This window comes from Sciurus vulgaris (genome assembly GCF_902686455.1).
Source record: "Sciurus vulgaris genome assembly, chromosome: 8".
NCBI classification, from domain to species: domain Eukaryota; kingdom Metazoa; phylum Chordata; class Mammalia; order Rodentia; family Sciuridae; genus Sciurus; species Sciurus vulgaris.
In genome coordinates, this window is record NC_136468.1 from 73,185,167 (window position 1) to 73,209,629 (window position 24,463).

General features: G+C 34.5%; 2 protein-coding genes and 1 long non-coding RNA gene across 5 annotated transcripts in view; 2 read left to right on the plus strand and 1 right to left on the minus strand.

The window, feature by feature from the left end:
• IMMP2L (inner mitochondrial membrane peptidase subunit 2) overlaps positions 1-24,463 on the minus strand; it is a 906,633-nt gene that overhangs the window by 424,137 nt on the left and 458,033 nt on the right. The window lies entirely within an intron of this gene.
• The window catches only part of LOC306667093, a 624,638-nt gene that overhangs the window by 369,102 nt on the left and 231,073 nt on the right, over positions 1-24,463 (plus strand). The gene's annotated exons all lie outside the window — the stretch shown is intronic.
• LRRN3 (leucine rich repeat neuronal 3) overlaps positions 12,118-24,463 on the plus strand; it is a 34,179-nt gene continuing 21,833 nt past the window's right edge. Inside the window, exon 1 of the mRNA XM_079149352.1 lies at positions 12,118-12,690. The gene's annotated coding sequence lies outside the window, so the exon portion shown is untranslated. The remainder of the gene's footprint in view (positions 12,691-24,463) is intronic.

The window sequence follows — 24,463 nt, forward strand, 5'->3', positions numbered from 1 at the left end:
AGAAAAGGTTAAAAAAATAAGCCTTTCTGACAAAACTATTGGCTTTTTACATTATAAATTTTACTCAATTGATCATTAAGGACAAAAAAAAACTATACTTGCTTATTATGCTCATTTCTAGAACTTAGACACTTTAAGCAACTTTTTGTAACACTAGCGTTCCAAAGAGAATCTAGAGGAGCCTCTGCACATAGGTCCACAATGCAGTACTAAAGCTCTGGGCTACAAGTGCCCAGATCTCATTCAATCATGAACTCTCATGCAGAGACGTCACCTAACTGCCATGACTGTCTGCAAAACAGTAAAATGGCAAATATCTATAAATATTTGTTAATTTCTGCATGTGTGGATAAATTGAGGTACTGACATATCTGGTGGGTGAAAAAATGCTTGAAAAAGAAGTAGTAATACCTTCCTCCTCTGACTTTGTATATTGCATGGCAGTAGCAAACTGATTGGGGGTCTGTATAGTGCTTTATGCATTTTAAGAAAATGTCAATTAGGCATATCAAAAAATGGGAAGGGGATGATAAAGAATATAGTATAATCAAAGTGTCATAAATTCTATGTACTAGGGTAAGGGTGAAAGAAAGATAGCCTTACTTTTTGGTAGAAGTTACTTTTTTTGCTGTGGGTTGGCAGGAGCTAGAGAGTGGAAGAAAGTCTCCTAGAAGCAGGGTTTTCTCACTCAGTATCTGAATTGGATGCTCATTAAAGCATACCCAGCACCAGTTTGCAGTAGCCATTCTGAATTTAACAGTGACAATTTAGAGGCTGCAAACTGAAGTCTGACTCTGAACATGTGTTTGTTTATTGGCACAGAGATAGCACTACACCATGTAGTTACAAAGAAAACAGAACAAATCTAGATTAATATGGGAATCCATATTTTGTCCTTCCTGTGCTGTGTGTCACACTTCTCAGTGAGACCCTAACAAGAGCAAGAATTAAGAATAGGTCAGAAGAACATCTGCTTTGCTTATTTTGATTACGTGGGCAGGCAAAGGAATTTGCTTTTATAACACTGAAATAACTTGGAACGCGGCAAAAATAAATGCACCTTCTGTCTCATAGAATGTTATTACAGTACGACGCTTTGTGAATGCTTGGTGGCATTTTCAAGCATTTTGTGTTCCCCTCGTTTCTTTCTCGGCTCCATAATGCAATCCTCATGGTTTGAGCACTAGACTTCAAATGAGACATCTATTCAGAGCATGTTCAGACAAAACGAGTGGTTTCCTTAGTAATGGGAACTATGTGAAAGCCTTCAGCACGGCCCCTCCAGTGCCAGGCTTCTCCCCAGCATGGGGTTTACCCTCGGCTCTCAGCGACCATCATACAGCCATAGAGCACCCTCAAAGTCTGAGCTGGCCAAAGCACTGAATAGTCATTGTATTTCTAATAAAATGTACCTTTTATAAAAGGATGTGAGAAGTGCTCTTAATGATAAGGGTTAATTTGCTCCCTTTTTGCATCACGTCTATAGAATGGAAAGAAAAACAAGTGATTTCACAAAAAAGACATATGTTGTTCTTTTGTTTGACTGTATTTGAAATGTCTCTTACCTTAAAAGGTTAAGCTTGTCTCATTCTTTTTCTGTTTATGCCTAAAGACTGCTTCTTCCGATTTTCTGGTTTCTGCATAGCAATTGTCCTCAAGAAAGCTTTGAAATTCTGTTGTTAACACATAGTGCAAGTTTTGCCTTTTTATAGTATCAAGTATATAAAAAATAAAATAGTAAAACAGTTTTATGGATAGCAATGTTGAAGCTTTCTGTATGTGGATCTATTTACCCATTTGCTTAGTTTCAGGACAAAGCAATACTTAGGAAAAGAGCTGGTTTCTCTAATTGAATAATACATTTGTCCTTCATTTTAAATGCTGACTCTCAAAGGCAGTCAAAATTGTGGAATAAAAACCAGTATGAAGGGTCTGGGATTGTGGTTCAGTGGTAGATTGCTCACCCTAGCACATGTGAGGCACTGGGTTCAATCCTCAGCACCACATAAATAAATAAAATAAAGGTACTGTGTCCACCTACAACTAAAAAAGTATTTTTAAAAAATGTGAAAAGAATGAAAAATTATCTGAGTTAACTCTTGAGGATAAAAGTTTATAGATACCCCCATACTATGTCAGTCATCCAATCAGGAGGATATAGTCAAATATTTTGAGGTGAGAAAAGCAGGCACAACAAAATTATGTTAACACTCTACCAGGAATGTGTTGTATCAGTCCTGGTGACAAGCAAACAGGAAACAAAAGTTTGCTATAAAACATACAAGGAAGAGAACAATAGGCCTTGCACATAATATGTGGAAAGAAATCAGTTTTGAGAATATTGTCCTTGGTGTCTGATATGTATTCCAGCCCTAGTTACAAACTAGTTCAGTGACTATAAAAATTAAACAACCTCAGTTTCCTCCTCTGTGAAAAAGAGAATGCCCTTGGTTGCCTCAACGTCTTGTAAAATGAAACTAAACAGATGCAGTGCTCACCAAGCATCAGTGTCTTACATAATTTGATTCAACAGGTGCTATTTATTATTATTCTAGGAATTATATTATTTCAGCATACATAATTTTTGCATTTGCATGGCAATACATATTTCAAATTATGATCCATTCCATTGTGTTCTGTGGATAGCTGAAGGAAAATCATTTGTATTTCCCTGAATAACAACAATAATAAATACAACAAAAAGGACAGCAATACGAAATTGGCTATCAAAGGAAATACTGCATCACCATCAGTGATAGTTGTGCGTTTTCTCCCTCCTGGAAATTGTGATGGATTTAGTCTCATAACTCAAATTCACAACATCAGTTCTTTATTTAATCAAGAGAAGGTCTCCCTGATCCAGTTGGCCATGTACTATGGCTAATTGCTTCACATAAATATCGAAGTATAACCTTGCTCTCATTTTTACTAGTCTATACATCACAATCACAGATTAAAAGATTTATGTGCATGTACAAATATACCACAATGAAACCCACTATTCTGTATAATTATTATGGATCAATAAAAACAATTTTAAAAAGAACATAATGGTTTTATTGATGACTTAATTCTGCTGTGCTTAAATACTTTGCAGTATCACTTTCTTCTCAATCCAACTTTTACGTAAAATTCATTCATCCATTTATTCAACAGTATACTCAGATCAATTACTCTATAAACCCAGTCTCATTCGACAAGGATCAGATCTCCCAGAAGGAACAAATGAACTGAAGATTAAAGAGTGAATAGTGGGAGGCAGCCTTGCTAAAGACAAGTGTGTGCCTGACTGCATATTGTAGGAAAAAGATGGATTCGAAAGGATGAGACTGGAAGCAGGGGAGTTATGAGCAATTATGACAACTAAGGTAAGAGATGATGAAGGCCTAGTAGACAAGGAGCATGATTCAAAAAATACAGATGTAAAATCTGCAATATTCACTAACTGGCTGAATGCAGGATATGAAGCAGGAGGAGGGTCAAAGACCCTGAACTTCTTTGAATGACTAAGTAATGATACTATGAAGGAAAAAGAGAGAGCATGTAAAGAGCAGCATGCAAAAGAACCTAAATTCTTAAGAGGCATAAACCCACAGTGATAGCAGACACAATGTGCAAGCAAATATGAGAATGACTAGGAGGCTTTGGTGGGCTAGAATCAAACAAGGAAGGCACAGATAAGATCCCAAGGTAGAATTTTGGCAGCAGAGATTAGATTAGAAACCAGATAAAAATGAGCTTAAAATGTAAGTAGAAAGTGATGATGTGATTGTAGCAAATGTTAACAGCTTTGTGAACAACTTTCCTGAAGAGGATAGAGATGGAAAGATAGAATAGGGTTAAGGAATGAAGACAGGTTTGTTATCATTTTAGTATGGGTAAAAATTAAACATATCTATGGATTTTGTGGGTATATGTCAATTGTAGTGTGGACTGGGAAGTAAGACAGCTGGAAACAAATTTCTGAGAACATGAAACTGGAGAAATTTGAAGAAATAGAATGAATAACATTGAGACTGAGAGTGAAAAATAAAAGTCTCAAACTTTGATGACTTTGGATGAAGACATATGAATACGTTTGGAAATTGTAAAATTAAGGAAGTTGATATTTAAAGGCATAAATCCAAAAATGATAAAAGCAAAGATATTTTCCTAAGAATCATCAGCAACTGAAAAGGAAAGTTAAAGAGAGTGCTAGAGTTTGAAATCTTCCCTGAAGTCAATGAGATAAAGGATAACTTTGGACAAACATGAGGTTGGAGGGCACTGCTGAAGAACCAGCTGAAACATGACACTGCCTTTACAGTAGGTACCAGGGAGCACACTGCATGATTCCTTCCAGAAACACTCCATCTTATAAAGACTAGGGTTAAAAACAAAGATCACATTGCTTTCCAGATTTCATTGAACGGGGATGTCGGAAGACAAGAGCAAAGAATCTAGGTAAGTAGCTTAGATGATTAGATGATGTGTTAGAAAAGGGAGACACAGGAGGATGACCAGGAAAGAACGCATCTCAATAGAGTGAAGCTATTTGTGATGTCAAAAAAGCAAATGTGGGGGGGCAGAGTTCTAAATTACCAAAATAAATAGGGGGTTAGGATCAAAAGCCAAATACTGAAGTTCAAGACTTCAGAGATAGAATAATTCCAGTTACCAATAAGATCAAGGGAACGTTCCTGGAAATGAGTCTCTGAAATATAGTGAAATTGCATTTTCATTTAAGAATATTAGTAATTGTTGACTGGTTTTAATCTTAAAAATTGAAATCTCCCAAGATTTTAGTAATAGTTGAGGTGAAAAAGAATACTGTTCACCAGATTATCATGTCTCAAATATGGTGAGGGGCAGGTAGGTAGTAGAAAAGTAGAAAGGTAAATAGCGATCTTTGTCACATTGCAGAGCAAAATAATTTATGAATTTGCAATTGGTATTGGGAAACCACAGGAATTACAAGAATATGATACCCATGAACATACATAGGCACATGCATTCATACAAAACACCCAGTCCCAAGAGTTCAGAAAAATCAGTGGTCTCCAAGCAAAAAGACAGAAAAATAAAAGGTCCTGAAAGATTAGTTTTCAGTTAAGAAAAGAAATGGAAGAACACACTGGGAAGTGTCTGAAAGTATGTCAAATCTCATAGCTGAGCAATCGAAAAAGTGAAAAGAATTGGGAGGATCCTTGTAGTCCTGGTAGACTATGTTAGGTTATAAGATAGAGCTGAAGATAATTTTAAGATTTAAGGCTTAAAATTCTACAATGGGGCACATGTAGGCAGTAGGTACAGGAATATCCTGTCTATTTTGCCATCCTACTAGCTATAGTCAGTGACTTTCATTCTTGAAAACAACTTCCCTACACTAAAAGGAATAACTATGAATGATTACTAAAAGATTAGACAGAGAAGTTTAGCTCTGAGCTTTCTGTACCCTCCATCAATGAAAAAAGAGAATCAGATGAGAATGATAACAGAATGATAACCTTTCTTCTCCCATCCAGTAGAAGTCAAGTAAAAGGGACATAAAATATTCATGAAAATTCAAATGATCCTTTAATTTCTAGATAGTGCAATATAAATAGATGCCTAATTTTTTTTTCTGACAAAATAGTTTGTATTCTCTTTCTCAGAAATCACTACTTTGGTCTCTTACTGGGGTACAAGCAAATGATTTTCATTATTCCACCTTTACAAATGAAACTGTGTCAAAGCAAGGAAAGTACCAACCAACTATACATAAGAATGTTGCACCAGGAGCAAAGTGTTATCTCAGGCCATTTGGTTCTTATTTTTTGCCTAGAATTTGTATAAAATTACATGCCATTTTAGTTCTTGGAGCTTAATTTTTGCCAATAACTTAGATGACTCTTAGTAAAATTATGTGAGTCCAATTGGTATTTAATAAGTACTAATCAAAGCAGATGAAAAAGAGGAAGTGACCAGCAAAGAAAAGGTCAGGTCAAGAGATACACTCTATTCTCTCATAATGAACAGCTCTGTTATGAATAACCTCATGTGTAACTGAAGTCATCAATCTGACAAAATCTGTCTCCTTAAGGGTACTCTCTTGATTTAGGCTTTCTTTTAAGTAAATGACCTTCTGATCTTTACTCAAATTCTTGAAACAAAATGAACACACAAAGGTAATAGCCAATTACTGCCTTACTTAGTCACTCAACCATTTTATACGTGAAGTGTATTGTTGGAAATATAAAGCACATAGGACATATTTTCTGCAATCAAGCTGTTTACAACCCAGACACAGATAACCCATAAACTGAAATACATTTAAAACAGAATTTACACATGCTAAAAAAAGGAAATTAACATGTGAGAAAATAAGGAAAACATTTTAACTAAGATGAGGTATTTCTAAAAGGATGGAATTTTTAAACAGAAGCTTTATAGAAAAAGTATGTTTGCAAAAGAAACATCTAAGAATGAAAAGTGCAACATATGTTCAGGAAATGAGACATTTGAGGTCACTGAGAAATAAGATGTATTGGGAGTGAGAGGTAGAAAGACTGGACAGCAATACGGGGAACATCTCAGAGTTAGTGTGGCAAAATGATTATCTCTGTCAGTCTTAGAGTCAGAATGACTCTGGTTTGATTATAGATTCTACCAGTGAGCAACTTATGCGACTGCACACTCAGTCAAATAATCAGGTTCATAGATACCCAACATTCTAATATGGAGCAATAAGTGGCATGATTCATGAAAAATTTTTTTGGCACAAGGTGAGTGGTCAAAAACAAGTTGTCCACTATTATTGTTGTTTTTCCTGTTACTACTATTTTAAATATTACAATGTGAATAGAACTTAATGCTGTTAAGAAATTTAGATATTTTACTAAATAACTCTAATTATAAAACAAAAGGGTACCACAAAAGAATTCATATATGTTCTAATAACAGATATTATTTATCTCATCAAAGAAAACAAGTGCCAATAGTTTAGTACATTTAGGGTTTCCCATACATTTCTCCTCAGTTATTTCTGAGCAACTTATGCAATTATCTATATGGATATTCAGCTATTCATCAACCTGCTTTATTGTTCCCCACTTAAGACATAGGATTATACTATATGGTCCAGGTTAGCCCTGAACTCCTTGGTTCAACTGATCCCCACACCTCAGCCTCCCAAGCAGCTGACTCTATAGACATGTGATACCACACCAAACTACCTGCTATATTTTTTTTAAATTATACAGAAAACATAAATATTCTGTCCTGCACTTCACAGTAATCTTATCAACAGCCTCATATATATTGCCACTGTTGTTTCCAATATATCTAGAGAAAACTATCAAACCCTCTGATTGAAAATAATGAAGACAGGCACAGAAAGAAGATAAGATGAGTAAAAAAGACATAAAGAGAAAGACAAAGAATAGGAGGAAGAAAGGAATCTGAGGAAAACACAGAGAAACAGATCTGTTCCCTGGATTTCCCTTTCTTTTCCTTGCTTATGATAATCCTTGAGTGATAAGATTACATGTGTTCTTCAAATGGAGTCCTATCCTTCATCAAAAATAAGATTTATGGCTAGGTGCAGTGGTGCATGCCTATAATTCCAGCGGCTTTGGAGGCTGAGGCAGGAGGATTGCAAGTTGAAAGCCAGCCTCAGCAATTTAGTGAGGCCCTGAGCAACTCAGGGAGACCCTATCCTTGAATACAAAAAAGGGCTGGGGCTGTGGATCAGTGGTTAAGTGCCCTTGAGTTCAATCCCTGGTACAAAAAAAAAAAACAAAAAACAAAAAAAAAACCTCATTTTTTTCCCAATTCTATTTCCCAAAACTCCTTTGAAAATGAAAATGTGAACATGACCTAGTTTGAAATTTTAACAATCAATGTTATTCACTTAAATCATGTTTCCGTTTTAATTGAGAGCTAATCTGCTATCAAAAGGACAGTCACTGAAGCCCTTGGGAATACAACATGGCCCCTCATCATCAGTGAATCATTCATATTTACTTAGCTTTCTGAGCATATCAACTCATCTTTCCGACTAGGTACTGCGTTTCTTCCAAGCTCTATTTCTCAAATCATCACAGCAATAAAAATTCTGTCGCCAACACTGAACAATCATAACCATATAAAAGCATCCACTGTCTCGTGCATAAAATTCATTCCTTTTTAAAAACAGTATTTTATTTTTGGCATCCCTTGTTGCTGACTACATCAAATTAGTTGGCACAAACATCAATCAAGCATTCATTTATTTCACAAATGATTATTGAGTGCCTTGTATAGTGGAAGGAGCCTTGGCCCTGTAAATAGACAGAACTGGGTTCGTATTTTATCCCCATTATTTAATAATTTTGGGACACTAAGCAAGTAACCTAACTTCTTTCATCCAATGTTTCTACACTGGCAAACGGGGATAAAAATACATATTTGATGAAAGATGTTGTGAAGGTTAAATAACTTTTAAAACACACACAGACATATACTAGTGTTCAACAAATGTTGTTTTCCACATGTTTGTATGGAGCTTAAAGACATAAGACATACATCTCCCTGGAGAAGAATCTTACAAGCTAAGGAAGAGGTAAAATTACAGAAAAAATCATGAGATGAAAAAAAAAAAAAAAAAAGGATGGGTTATAAGAGAAATAAAGAATGCTACTGTGGGTCAAATGAAGATCATGTCTTGTTAGAGGGTCAGAAGAGGTAGACATATAAAAGTATAAAAGCCAGAACCCAGAATAGAAAATACAAAAGACATTCCAAACAAAAAGGCAAACTGGAACAAAAGTGGAAGTAAAGGAGGAGGAGCTAATGCATCTGACAATAATCAAAATGATGATAAAAATTGTCATCAACACTTAATAATCATAACTATATAGACGCATCCACTGTCCCTTGCCTAAAATTCATTGCTTTTTTAAAAAAGAATTTCACTCTTGGCATCCCTTGTTGTTGATTACATTGAATTGGTTGGCACAAACATCAATAAAGCATTCATTTATTTTACAAATGAATATTGTTTTCTGCATTTTTTTTTAAAAAGTACAGAAGGTAGTTGGGCATGGTGTCACATATTTGTAGAGTCAGCTAGTTGGGAGGCTGACAGCCAAGGTTCCTTCCACTGACAAAAACTATATCCAATATCCATTCATTCTTACTGTTTCATGCATTTTCTAAGCTCTGTATGTGTATTAACTCCTTTAATCCTCATAACAATCCTAGGAGGAAACTGAAATGCGAGGTGCTACTTAAACTGAGATGCACAAAAGATACCTAACAGACATGATACTTAAAATGATGCTCAGATTCACAGAGCTAGCAAGTTGGCAAGGTTAAGGATTCAAACTTAGCCAATCTGTCTGCAATCTACCCATTTCCCAAACTAAGAAAACAGGATGAAACAGCAATAAACCTGTCACAAATTAATAACTTTGACCATAAATCTATGAATATGTATTGTATCCCAATCTTTTCTTATTTGATAATAAAGGCAGAAGAATTCTTTCAACATAATTTAAGAATCAATTATTCATTATGCTTTAAAATCATTTCATTAAGACTGAGTATTCATTTGGGAACCTCTGAAGACATTTACTACAATGTACACCCATGTAGTAAAATAAAATAAAATTGGAATGTGAAATTTCTCTGATATTTTAGTAGACTATAAAAATAAACTTGAAAAAGAAAGAAAAAGGAAGGGTGGCAAAAAATTAAAAAGCAGAGATCTATCAGTTATCTACTGGATGATAGGGTAATTTGGTAAAGAAATGTTAGAAGACCTGAGGGGTTTTATTCCTGGCTCTTTTCTGTCACTTAAACACAGCTCTTGACCTTCTAGAAGAACATTAGAGTTCGGAGATTCCAAGTTCTCATTTGATGACCATTCACAATTGCATTAACTCAAAAGTCCTGAAATTGTTACTTACCCCATCTAAGCAAATTACTTCATATGGCACTTCATTATAGATATGACACCTAAATAACTGTTTTGCCTGTCTTTTTGGAGTACTTTTGTATTTCCATGGATGACTGATCTTAATAAGTGAAAAAGCACCTCAAACACTCACTGATTCCACTAAGCTGCTAATATTTTTAAACCAAGATGGAAACTACAGCTGAAGAACATAAAACTCATCTTTCCATTCCAAGCAAGAGTCATTTTCTTCCCCACAATGTAATCCTATTTCTATGTGCTCTAGTACTAAATTCACCAAAATGAGCATGAGATCTTTTGAATTTATCGTATGCCTATGTTAAAAAGACAATCTCATCTCCTGCCCTCCAAAACACAGTATCATTTAGTTAAAACAACTTCCTATGAAACAATAAAAGGTAGCCTATAACAATAGGACTCAGTCCTAACTAAATTAAAACTTAAAAAATTTTTCTTTGACTTCTAATTTAAACTTCTATTGAAAATATTTTAAAAAGGGATTGCTGGTTCATTTAAAAACAAAGAAAGTAGTTTAAACATGATCTATTTGACCATTACAACTTACCTTCATTATGGGAGTGCTTTAAAACTGATTTGATTTCTGAATTTGCAATTATACAGTCAATGCTAATAAACCAAAATGAAATGCATAAAGAATCATGATATAAAAGTTCATTTTTCAAAAAGTTGTCAAAATTTTAATATAAATTTTTCATATTTGGAAATAAACCTTTCAAAGCCTGAAATGATTTGGAATATACAAAAATTACAGCTTAACAGAGTAAAATTTGGGGTAATAAAGATGATTATTATCAGTATTATGTTAAATTATATGTAAATACATTGCAACACAACATCCTTAACCCTCAACAATAAACCCTAACATTTAAGAAATGACTATACACTTTATGAGTAAATACTAGAGTGTCTGATAAAGAACAAAACCTTAAAATAACATTGTATAAGAAGGGTTAATAAATTGGGCAAGAAGCCATTTTTAACTTGTATTCAAAAGGTTAGGAACCAAAATGAAATTTTTATAGAAAAAAATAGTATTCGGTAGCTTTTTATAAAGTGAAAATATTAGTGATTAAAAACAAGGCTAGCATTTAAAATTTTTTTTAGCATTATGATTATAATAACTTCAAACTATTGGTCTATGTCATTTCAAGGAACACCTTAAGAACAATTAGATGTGAAGCTCCACCCCACCATACACACATACCTGCCCTGCCAAGAAAATCTAACAGTGTCTTTTCTTTTAACTCCACTAGAGGGTAGTCTCTCAAAACGAGGATTGGAGTCATGAATCTAGGTTGCTTTTGATCTGTTGATAAATTAATTCTCATATTCCATTCTTCTCAACATTTCTCTAGTATACTAATAAATACTGTAAAATGTGTTTTAAGAGCGTCTGTCCATTTTTTTCCATAGGTATTCTTTGAGACATACACACTGCTATGCTTTTCTATTTTCCAAATTCCTGATACATCCAAAACACATGCTTGTATATGTGTGTTTTATATAGGATATATTCCTGATAAATATCCATTTAAAGATAATAGGACTACAAATATGGAAAAATCATTTTTGAAGATTTAATGTATTATAGAGAAATATACTCAGTAGACAATCATGTGTCCTGAACACACACACACACACACAAATAGCATTGCACATGCACCAATTCAAATGGGGATGGCTGATTTATTACATCACATTAGGAGAAGTGAGTGGATATAACTGAAAACATATCTTCAAAAATCACCCCTTTCCATGCCAATGTTGTGAATTATAGAGAAGCAAATATATGTTTCATTTTAAAAATCTGGTCATTCCAGATATGAAATGTCATTGCTTTAAAAAAAGAAAAGAAGAAAGAAAAATTTTAAAAAAGAACATGCTATTGGGCAGCAAGCATACAATCTAAATTGAGTAGGAACTATAGAGAACCAAACACACAACAGTTTCAGGCACAGAGAGGGAGTCAGATGCTTGTGCCTTTAGCAGGTGTTTTTAATATTTGGGAAATCCTTATTAGTAGAATTCCCTGACTATCTTCAGAGTGAAAACACAGCTTCTCTGAATGACTGATAACACAAAAATGGGAAAACTTGTTAAAAAAAAAAAAAAAAGAAAGAAAAGAAATCTCAACATTCCCTGAAGGAAAAAAAAAAAAGAAAGAAAGAAAAAAGAAAGAAAATGATTCCTAGGAAAATATGCAAGTCTGTTTCATTTATTTGTACCCTAAGCAGCAGTGTCATAGAACAGACAGGTTGCTTCAGCCAACCAGACTAGAGCAGCTGCGAGTGCTACATCTTGGCAGTCTGAAGCGATTGGCTCCTCTCTGGGGAGTGGAGGGTGTTCAGTTATTAATGACCGCTGAGCAGGCAGCACCATGTCAGTGTGACAACTGATCGGGTGAACGATGCACCACTAACCACCATGGAAACAAGAAGAAATAACGCTAGCTCACAGGATCTCCCTACACTGGATTGAGAGCCTCAGCTGCCGACCAAGAGAGTTACAGGCAAGAGAAGAAATCTGAGCTGCAGCCTCCTGCCTTCCTTTATATTTTAGAATACAGAGAAAAGATTGCTTGTATGTGTGCATATCTTTGGTACATATTTGTGTATACTTTATCACACACACACGTATGCACTGATTTATATCTGGGAAAGAAGACAACCATGTGATTATCTGAACCAAGGAACTAAGGAATTCAGCTCGCAGGGACACTGGATGTGGTCTAGCACTGAAACTGCTTTTGCAAGGTAAGTTTAAAATATACACATCTTTTTAAATGTGCTCTATTTCTTCTTTCATTGGTGCTTCTATTTTTATGTCTGAATTCTCCTTTGATGTTTTCTTACTGTCTGAATTCTGAGAGCATTTTTCTATTTTACTTTTGAGAAGAAATTCACATGCAAAAAAAAAAACCTAGCTCTGTATATGCCTATCTGTGCTTGTGGGATTCTCCAACATGCATTTTACTAGCTTGAATGCCCATCAGAGGATGTGAGTGAGAGAGAAAAAGCAGTGTTGGGGGAGGAGAAGGAGGAGGGAGACAGAAGAGAAGAGGACTAGAAGAGAGAAGAGAGGCGAGGAAGAGAGAAGTGGAGAGAGAGGAAGAAGGAGATAGAGAACCAGGGACAAGAGAGAGAGAAACACAGGTTGTGGAGGGTGGCGGGGGAGGGGGGTAGGATTTTCCTTTTTCTTCACATTATTTGTAATGAAAAGCAGATCAACATCCTTCTGTGTTTTGCAACCAATCCCCCAAATGGGGCATTTTTGTTCCTTTTTGCTCTGTGGATGGAGATTAAAGAGAATGCTATTATATGTATGTCAAGAGCAAAAACCACTAACCAGAGTAGTGGAATGAGCATATCACAAACATTTATTGAATTTCTGCCAGGCTACATCTTACAGACTGGAGTAAATGACTTCCCTTTAATAACATCCCCTCACTGGTCTGAAGGGACAGTGCAAATGTCTGATTGCTAATGCAGCTGGAACTGCCACACACTAGGTAAAAGGATCCCACAAACCAGAAGAGTTCTAATCTTCTTTGGTAATTAACAGGATCACAGCAGGATGGCTTTAAAGTACATTTCCTATTTAAGAAGATTGTTTGTTCTAACCAACTGCAATATTCCCTTCGCTGTTATTGAGTCCGATGGCTTAATTCAGCTGTAATTTATTCATTTTTAACAATATGTCCTTGTGTCCGTGCATCTAATTTTATTGAAAGCAGCCTATGAATATGAGTAGAACATTTCTGATTTAGTAAAAAGGGGACAATGTGAAAAGTAAAAAGGGAAGAAGAATCAAATCTCTATCAAGAAAAGAGTGCGTCCTGGTACTATAATTACTCATATCCTAAATTTCTCATCTTTAGTTTCAGAAGCAATGCCTTTGAGACAGAATTACTCTCAGTAAACTCCGTGAGCATCCATGTAGTGATAATGATTCATGGAATACAACATGGGCTAAATTTTACTTCCAATCTTGTAAAAGGAGTCAGCTACTTAGAATATGCTTTCAAACAGACAATACCAATTGAGGATGTTCATGGAAACATTCACTACCCCATTAACGAATCCTGCACAGACATTAAAACAAACCCAGGATTTACATTCCATCTTCTGGAACTCTCTCCTCCCTTCCTCTAGTTCAACTAACTAAACAGTTAATGGAGTCTGCTTCTTTGAAACTGTGTTATTTTTTTCCCCAAAACTGTGATTTCACAGTTATTATTGGTTTCTAGTTTATAACATATGCCAAAATCAAAAGACAATAACCAGCCACTTAGATCCTGCCACTTTCCCATAATTGTGTCAAAAAATGAGTCAGTTTACAATATGTAATGTAAGAAGTCAATTAATTCCAGCGACCTTTGTAAATGATGACAATAAAATAGCCCTGACAATCTGCCAGAGGCTTCGATTTCCCCTCTATAAATGAACAAGTTTTAAAGAGGGTTCCTGCTCAGAGTGAAAAATGAAAGGTGCTGAAGCATTAGCTTGCAATATTGGCAGGCTTGCTCGCTCTGCCTCAAACGCCACATGCAATCTATAGAAAAACAAAATGATTTATTACAAAGAAAAGGTGTTTTTATTTGCTTTTCTGCTATTCATTAGAAGTGCTGCTTTTGAAACAGATCAGATCTGTTATTTTGAGGTAGCTGTTAAGTTCATAGCCAAGGCGAAAGGTTGAAGTAGAAATTCTACCTCCCAATTTCAAACTCCTATATAATGTAGCATTGCAGCATTGATTTCAGTTTTTCCTATACCTTTTGTGAGGAAACTTTTTATACTAAACACACACATTCTTAAATCTTACCCAGCCTATTTTTAAATGCAATCAATGACAACTAAGTACAGTGGATCTGCTCTTTAACCTTAGTAGAGCTCAGATAAATATTTTGTGGATTTTCGTGATCAGTAACATGCCCTCTTGAGTCTGAGACACACTGTCACTCCAGACCCCTCGTGTTGTCATTTGGTGTGTGCCAGTGAGTTTGGTGACTTGGTAAGCCTTGCCAGAGGATGGACACACAGGCATATCTGGAAGACTTAACCATGCCCAATTGTGTAGAAATACAAGAAATAATAGCTTTCTGTCAAGAGGAGCTTCAAAGAACCATCTTTCCAGGGTGTCGCTTGTCACAGGCAACATGCTGAGATAGAATGCTGATGAGTAGGTGGAATTTTTCCTTTGGTAGTGGTAGTGGTTGCTAACAGTTTAATAAATAGTATAACCAGTTTTCTAGATTAGCAATTTAAGGAACTAAGAAAAAGGTGATTAACTTATGATTCACTATGAGCATTTTACTCTTTCTTCTTTTTTTAACACTTGTTTTTGCCACAAAATGGGTTTGATGTTGCACTTTTCCCCCCTACTCTGATTTTGACTGTAAATTTCATATGTAACATGATATTATATTTATTGAAAACTTAAACAGAAAGATCTGTAACCTGAGTTTAAAAAAAAAAAAATTTAAATGCTGTTACCTAATTAGCAGCCCCTGGAGATGACCGTACATGAGGTTGGTGATTCAGAAGGATGTCATTAAAAGGAAGCTTATGGCATGCTAAAAACTGAGTCACAACTTCCAGCCTCAGTAAGGATGTTCCCAAAGAATAATTTACAAGTATGTGACTCCAGCCAATCTGGAGAAACACTGGACATGTTTGTAGTTCACTAAAATATTCCATGAAGACCTGGTTCCAAGTGTAAGCTACTTACATATTGCTCTTTGGTACATGAAACTAACTGAAGAAGCTAACACTAGGCCATTTATCAGTATATGTTGTCAATGTTGTCAGTGCTCTCTGACATTGGCTATGATGAGTTCTTAGAAAACCTTCACTATGTAACAACAGAACATAGTTCTTACACACAACTCAAAGAATTTGTCCCCATCCCTTGTGGTAAAGTGATATCCAGGAATTCACTAATTCACTAGTAGAATATGATAGCAGTTATTTCCTTGGCCACAATGTCCAAGGAAATCTAATTTTAAAATAAAGAAAGTAGGTGGTGCCAGAGGATGGAAAAAAAAAAAAAAAACAGGGAGAAATCAAAATGTTTAACTTGATGGGAGGGGAGGAAGACCTGAAAAGATGCTACTTAGAGGTCAATAAATAGAAGATTAGCAAAGAAGACTTAATGTTCCTCTCAATTCTTTGGAAGAACAGCAACTACTAATTCATCTACAGTATTTGCATAACTGTCAAGTTTATATACTGTTTGTTATGATGTTCACTCATTTTAAGGCCATAAGAGAGGGCTATTTTTTTTAAAGTCACCATTAATAAAAATGCATTACACAGCTTCAGCACAGGGAAATGAAAGATGGGTAAGAGATTTCAGAGAATAAATGTAATTTTTTAAATTGAAAGTGACCTTCAGTAATTAGCCTAACAAACTTGTGTGATAGGTAAAGAAAGTGAAGTCCAAAGGATTTAACATCTTTATAATGAGACACAATATACATTATATTTTAAATTCACATAGTCATTTACTAGAGAGGCCTAGAAAACTCCTTAGAGTGTTCCCTCCACCAGTAAATTAAAAGTCTTCCTCCTCTGTCTTTCAAAAATAACATTTAAAAGAAAGACTCAGAAATATGGGGCAAAAAAAAAGAAGTGTTCAATACGATAATCAAATATTCTAGAAGCAAAAAAAGAAAAACAACAAAATTTAACAAGAGAAGCAAGAATTTGTTAATAATATATCACAAAATATTTTAAGTCCTTAATTTATCTTTTGGATATAGTCCATGTATTCTGTGATGAGTCATAAACATTAGAGCTTTGCCCTGTTTTAAAAACATCCTAGTAGTAATACTGCTATCCTTCAACTAAAGAGATCCAGCAATTGATCACCTACCCTAAGCTGTAAGTTTTTCTAAGAATTTGACGGAGATGCTCCACATTCTTTTTTTACTTGGTTTCACTGAAAGTATTTTGAGGCATTTAGCATGCAGCCTCTTCATATTCAGTGCCCATTCTTACAACTGATGCTTTGCTTGCATACCTCACTGAAAAACAAGGAGTATATTCTCAGGAATAGCAACCTTCCTTCTACCACTCTCAACCCCTCATCCTGCCTATTTTATTTCCAGAGTTAAAGTGAGAGATTTTGTAGGCAATGGTATTTCCTTAACTTCAAAGGCCTATTTTATTTATTTATTTATTTATTTATTTTTAATTTTTGGCAAATTTTTCTCTGCTTTTAAATGCAGTTTCCAATTTTTGCTTAACGCAACAGGAATGGACTCAAAAACAGTAGTGGGAAAATGAATAAAAAAATCGCAGGAATGAGAATATTTATTTAGAGCTCTACTGTTTACAAAGTCTTTTCCAACAACACCATTAGTTCCTCAAAACAACCTGGTGAGGTAGGATAGGTATGTGATGATTATCCTTTCCTCCAAATTGGAGAATGAGAGTCTGTGAGAATAGTCTTGCCAACATGTAGAGGAGCCAGGATATTCTGACTCCAGAGAACAGGAGTTAGAATGGGTACAGCATTGATCACCACAAGTGACATTTCAGCAGTCAGTAATAATTATCCCTTCCCTTCTTCCTGAATTCTTAGACTAGATCATATCTTTCTAAGTCCTGTTCTTTGCACCACACCACATTATATCCAGATAGATTTTTTTGCAAACTAAAATTTTCATTTCTTAATTTAAACCACAGTTAATGCTATACCCAAGTTAAATTAAAAGGAAAAAAAAAAACAACAACTAACATAAATTATTAGAGGAAAAGTTTGTATGTTGTTCTACCTACTCATCCATATGTTTGTCTGACAGCATTAGCACTTTGATAAACAGATACTTGGCAAACGTCTCAATAATTGGATATAATGGGATGAATAAATTATTCAGAGATTTTCCAGGTTGCTAAAAAATTATGAACAAAGGCTTCAAAGTCACTTGAAGAACAACCAATGGATAAAGTGTCAGCATAAATGCAACTTCTTTGGCATCTCCTTCCTGGTTAGTCTGTCTTGGGGGAAAAGATGATACATTTAACCAGTCAAAAATACAAATAAATCTGTAAAGTAAACCAGTAAATGAGTACTATAAAAAGCCAGGATACCAATAAATTTATTTACATTATTCTGAGAGCCTTTCCATTTGAGAGTTTGACATTCAGAAGCAACATATGGTCTTTGAATGAAAATCCCCAAAAATATGTTCTAAAATTTGTCCTGTCAAGTTTGACTTCCAGGTGAGGCAGCCCACAAATAATCAACACACTAAAGGGAAGGAGGGTAACCATCCTGAATTTTTGCATGTTTGCATTAGAAAGGCCCACTTAATCAATCTGTCTTTGTATCAAGAGACAATAATTTCCACAGGCCTGAAACCATTGGGATCTAAGTCCCTGAGGTGAGGCAGTGTTTTCCTACTTGTACAAAGCAGGGACTCCAAGAATGGGTGGAGGTTTTCTTTTGGTAGAACCAAGGCCACTAACCTGTCATAGGAGAAGCAATAGCCTTCAGAAAAGCACATAACCTTTATGAATGACAAAATAATACTGGATATTTTGAGTGCAGAAAATATTTAAAAGGCCTCATTTTCACTTTGGTAGAAATGATTGATTTAGTCTTTTTGTAATTTTTTCCTAAAATTACTGAATTAAAAACTAAATAAATAAGGGCAAATATTTTAGTAAATTAATTTCTCTGGAGTAACATTTATTCCTTAATATCTTACAGTTTCCTAATTCCAAAAGGCCGAGGCATGTAAATGACATTGTCAACTAATTTGCAGTTGATATTTGTTAAGGAGAAAAAATGAAAACTCAAAAAGGGTGTTAAAAACACATACGTAGCTGGGCATAGTGGCCAACACCTGTAATCTCAGCAACTCTCAAGGCTGAGGTAGGAAGATCACAAGTTCAAAGCAGCCCCAGCAAATTAGCAAGGTCCTACACAACTTAATGAGACTCTGTCTCATAAAAAGGGCCGAGGGTGTGACCCAGTGGTCAAGTGCCCCGGGGTTCCGGGTTCCATCCCTGGTAACAAAACAAAACAAAATAAAACAGACATGTATTTTCAGAGATACAGCTCATATTGACTTTTATATCTTTAGAATATTTTCCTCATCACTGTATTTATATGCCTAAAAAAATTGGTCTTATCATTGTTAACTGTGTCTCTTGATTCTGTGTTTTATTCTATTTTTTATCAAAATTCAGTCACTCAGAAACACCAAATACTGAATGTTCTACAAGGAGTACTCAATATTTACAGAATACATGAATAAATTGTAATATACCTCTGAAAAGATTATATTCCAATTTCTACAAAGGCCAAGGGTTAATGACCTTACATTGCAGGTGCTTAAGACACTGAAAATTAAAAAAAAAAAAAAAAAAAAAAAAAAGAGTAGGCAAAAGGGTCTAGGTTTCAGTGCTGTATTACTGAAGAGAAAGTGTAAGAAGATGAAAGGACAAAACCATGTGGCCACCAAACATAGAAAAGAAATATATTCTAGGCACATAAAAATTTTGGAAGCTCTATCCACAGTAATTTTTGCTTAAAAAATATAAAATGTCATTACAAGATATGAGTTTAGACTTTATTCATCCAACAAGTCAATTTGTTTTGTGAATAGCTACACTGATTCACTATCAAACACATTATTTATATTTGTTTTCCTTACTGTAGTTTATCACCTACACATTTTTTTTTTAACAAAAACACTATAGCTGCTCACAAAGTGTCACAAGGTGATACTCACTTTTATAACAGTGAGCCATTTGCCAAACTACCATTTCCTTAACAGGTTTCTTTATTTTTAAGCAGCAAAATCATTTACACTATAAATTGTATCACAATATCCTGCTGTTGGACAAAATGGTCAAGAAAATGAAGAATTAAAATAAATGTTATGACAAAAATTAATGTAAGCAGAGCACTTACAGGTCCCAATTTCATCATCTCTCTTAGACAATCCTTGACTGACTCAGGGAATGATATCCAAAGTTCTCATTTATTACTACTGGTCCTGTCTGTGCTTAACATTTAACATGCATGTTCTTATTTAATCCTCACAATAACTGCATGTGGTAAGTAGCATTTTTCTAACCCTATTTTACAAACAAGAAAAAAAAAAAGGCTTAGAGAAGTAAACTAACTTGTTGCAACTAATTAAAGACCAACAGGAAAAGGAACCCGTCAGCTTGACTCTAAGGAACATGACTTGTGTATGAGGCAACACTGCCTCTCACTGGTCCTGCCTAAATATAGCTAGTCTATACTTCCTGGAGTCAGATTCCCTTTCAAAATACAATCTATTTGTAAGCTCATTCCCTGTGTTCTGCTCATACTACAACATCTGTCTGTAGGATTCATTCATACTTTCTCCTTCCTCATTTTTTTATTTGTTTCTGGGAAATGAGTAGTGATTTACTTATTTATAGTTCAGTATCACTGTTCGATTAACTGAAATGATTTCTTTAGTTCAATTCATAGCTGGACCACTGAACTAGCAGCTTCTAGTCTTCTTTGGCTATTTTTCATCAAAAGAGAATTCAACATGCATTTTTACCTGATTTGATGACATGAAGGGAAAATGAGAAGTTTGATCCATAGGGCTCAAATTTTGTTTTTTATCACAATCCTTCTTTTTCTCTCATGCATTCTCCTTTAAATGAGGAAGGTGAAAACAGTCTAAATACTACTTTGCTGCTAGTATGATCATTACTAGCAGTGAAATTCATCAGTCCTTCTCATTAGTAAGAAGCTTCTTGCTCTGCAGAGTTAATTGATGAAAACCATAATTTGTTTTTTAAACTGACTTAGCACACAGAGACAAACCTAAAACTTTAGCAGAAGTGCTCTAACAGTTTGTAAAACTTCAGTGTTTCTCACTAATTGACCTCCTCAAAGGGCTATCAGGGCAGTCCTTCAACCTGACTGTCCTACATAAAAAAAGTTGAACCAGAAAGTAAGGTAAAAATGTTGAGGGTTCCTCTGATGATTAGAAATGGGGTTTAGCAAGCTCATGTCCACATTATTAAAATAAAGATTTTAATACAATCATAAGCACTTAGACAACTGAAAAAAATTCCATCATGAGATGATATAAAGTTAAAATTATTTGTGCATTATGAATATCCTAGTTCAATAATTAAAGGACATGCATAATTTTAAATGAAATTTTCAGGGTTTTTCCTTCTTATTTCTTATGTTCATTTACAATGAGGAGGAAGAAACAAAAAAAGAGGAAAAAGAGGGAGATGTTGGCCAACAAGAACTTATCATGCACCACAGCCTGGACCTGATTAAGCTCCTTAAAGACCTCACATTTAACTTCACAGTTCCATGTGGAAAGCAAGGCTTAGCACAGGGAAATACTTGCCAAATTCACTCATTGGCAGTCCTAATTTGAATCCTGAATGTCTGACTCCAGAGAGAATTCTATTACAAATAATGTGATGGTACTGCTAAGTTGTCACATTCTTAGAATAAGCATAGTGAATTTCTCCTTTGGGAAACATTTGATTTTTTTTATGCAGACGCATCCAACAACAGGTTCTTTCTATAGTTTTAAGTTCCACAATAAAGCCCAGAAAACTTAAACAATAATTAATCAAACTTTACAGTTTTGCTACATGGTACAACCACATGGTATAATCTTATTTCATGAATGATATAATTAACACTTAATATAAGTCAACTAATTTAAAATAAAAGTACTGCTTGCAGATTTTCTACTTAAACATTCTCATTAGGCTGGGTAATTTCAGAAGCATAATGTGCATTAAAAAATGATCACAGTTGAATTCCAGAAGGACTTAAAAACACCTAAGATCTTTATCTTATTTTCAGGAATGGAAAAGAGTTAAGAAATAAGGAAAATTTTCTTGACCATGAATGTCTTGCAAACTGAACAAGAGAACAATATATGGACCTTATCCTTTGTTCTAAATGTTGATTCCCAGATTGGGAAATATAATTTTTTTTCCAGATTAGAAACTGATGATGTTTTCTGTTTTTCTATATTTTGTACACTTAGGAAAGATGATAAACACAAGTTTAAATCTGTCCCAGAAAGATTTTTTTGCTATGGGAACTCCTCATTAACTACCACATCTTACCACCACCCTTTCCCCACACCATGTTGAAGGTAATGGTGCACTTAGTTCTTGACCTTCCTTAGGCATAATCATGTCTAATTATAAAGTGACATGCTGCTTTGTACTTTTCTTGGGAGAAAATTTTATGAGTCCTTTTTTTTTTTTTTTAAGTTGGACACAATGCCTTTACTTATTTTTATGTAGTGCTGAGGACCGAACCCAGTGCCTCACCCGTGCCAGGCAAGTTCTCTACCACTGAGCCACAACTCCAGACCCTTTGAGTCTTTTAAAGGAAAAAAATTCTAAGGTAATATTATACCATTTATTCACTCATTTAGACATGCTTTCCATGGTTATTTAATCAATGACCTTTTATATACCCATAGTCAAGGGCATATTGATAAGGAATGAGATAGAGATAATAGATCTAGCTAGATATTACAGTAAATAGAACTGAATATCTATGCCTCTGATGATCTATATCAAACTCACATGAGTGATTACCTTTTTTCAGAATATTGGAAAATCTGAGAGTAATACCAAAGATACTCTAGTGATTTTCTTAACATAAATTTTCATGATTAGAAAAGGGCTAAAGATTTTTGTCTTTTATATTTGTCCAGAGTCCGCCAATTTCATCTTTGGTTAAGTAATTTTTTTTATTTGTAACAATCAATTGCTTGAATTTATACAAAATATACATATGATAGGGTCACCATGTAGTATTTTTTCCCAAGAGAAGATTGAGAAAAGGGTATAGCTAAATGAGTTAGGAGGTTTACTATAAGGGATCTGACTTAGCGATCAAGTGGGTGACCTTAGTTAATATGTGATAATATAAGGCTGTGACAAACATAGTTTCTATCTCTACTGCTCCAATCTAAAGAAGTACAACATACTTGATCACATCTTAGCTCTTAGATAATACCCACAGAAGATAGATTATGTACCCTTAGGAAAAGAGTCTACCAGAAATGAACAAATCCCTTCTGCCTACATATTTCAGAGTTAGAAGTTTTATACACTATACCATATTCCATCAGGAACTGAACTGAAGTTTACACAGAAAGTGCCACCAACATAAGTAATGATATTCTTTCAAATACCATTGAATAATATAAGAATCAGAACTGGTGCAAGATAATTCTTAAACCTGGAATTTATATATAATTCATTTTCTCAAAGTGACCTCACTACTGAAAAACATAATTGGAATCCAAAAGTAGGTGATTCGGTGCTTGCCCAGCAGGTATATCTCACAGAACATTGATTCTGATTGTAGAATTTCAAAGAATTTGAACCGTATGCTCACACCATTCTTTCTTTGAGCACCATGATGATCAAAACTTTCTAACTTAACCACATTGAGAAATTCACCAGTACCTCCTCTGTGAGGAGCCCAAATTTGTTCACACTCTTAGCCACTGGAATCTGGTAGAAGTTCAATTCACTGTCACCCCGTCACTTTTCAACATGTTTCTTGAGATTGGCATTTTATTGACAGTAATGCTGCTCTGCATCAGGCATATTAATTACTTAGATCTGAGATTTTGGATTTGTGCCCTAACATGATTTTAGCTGAAGAGTTATTTTGCTTTGTATTTTTAATCAGTCAAGTAAAACAGAGGGAAAGAAAGAAAAATTATAAAAGGGAAATCTATAAATAAAAGAATGGCAACCATAAAAAGTGGAAAGTTTCATATTAATCCAGAAAAGAATTAAAATGATCCAGTTTCTTCATGCTGTTCTAATAGAAACTCTATTCTTGGACCAAAATTTACAAAGCCCTGATACCATTCAGTCACAATGACTCAGGTCACAAAGACTTTCTACAATGTAGTTACAATTCTTGAACTTATAAATCTGACTGTGAAAACATTTTTTTTTTAATTTAAAAAAAAAAAACTGTTGTAAATTCCCTCCCACAGGAAATCATAGATTAGAACAATGAATACTCAACACCCTGAGTTGCTAAAGTAAAATTTTTAAATTGCTGATGATAATACCGTTTTAAGATCAGAGGATGTCCATTTATCAGAGTGACTTCATAGAGATAGTTTTCATTTTTCTCTCATTTGTACTTCTTGTGAATAGTAATGAATATTCTTTAAATTAAATTTTAACAATGTCTACAATATTTTGTTTCCAAACAAATGTAATTACATCTCAAGAAAGGACTACTGTCTTATTCTCTCACTTCAAAAAGTATATGTATTAGTATTTTGTAGTCTGATTGTTAACAATTATATTTCTTTGTTTCTATCCCAATGCCAACAACCATGCATACACGCACATGTACACTTGCACATGTACACTAGCACAATACTAGGTTTTCAAAAACATTTGCCAACTGTTAATAGTTCTCATTAATTTATAAATATTTAAAAAATCAATTCATAGTTGTGGTTGGTTTTCAATTACTTTTTGCTTCTTTGTAGACATG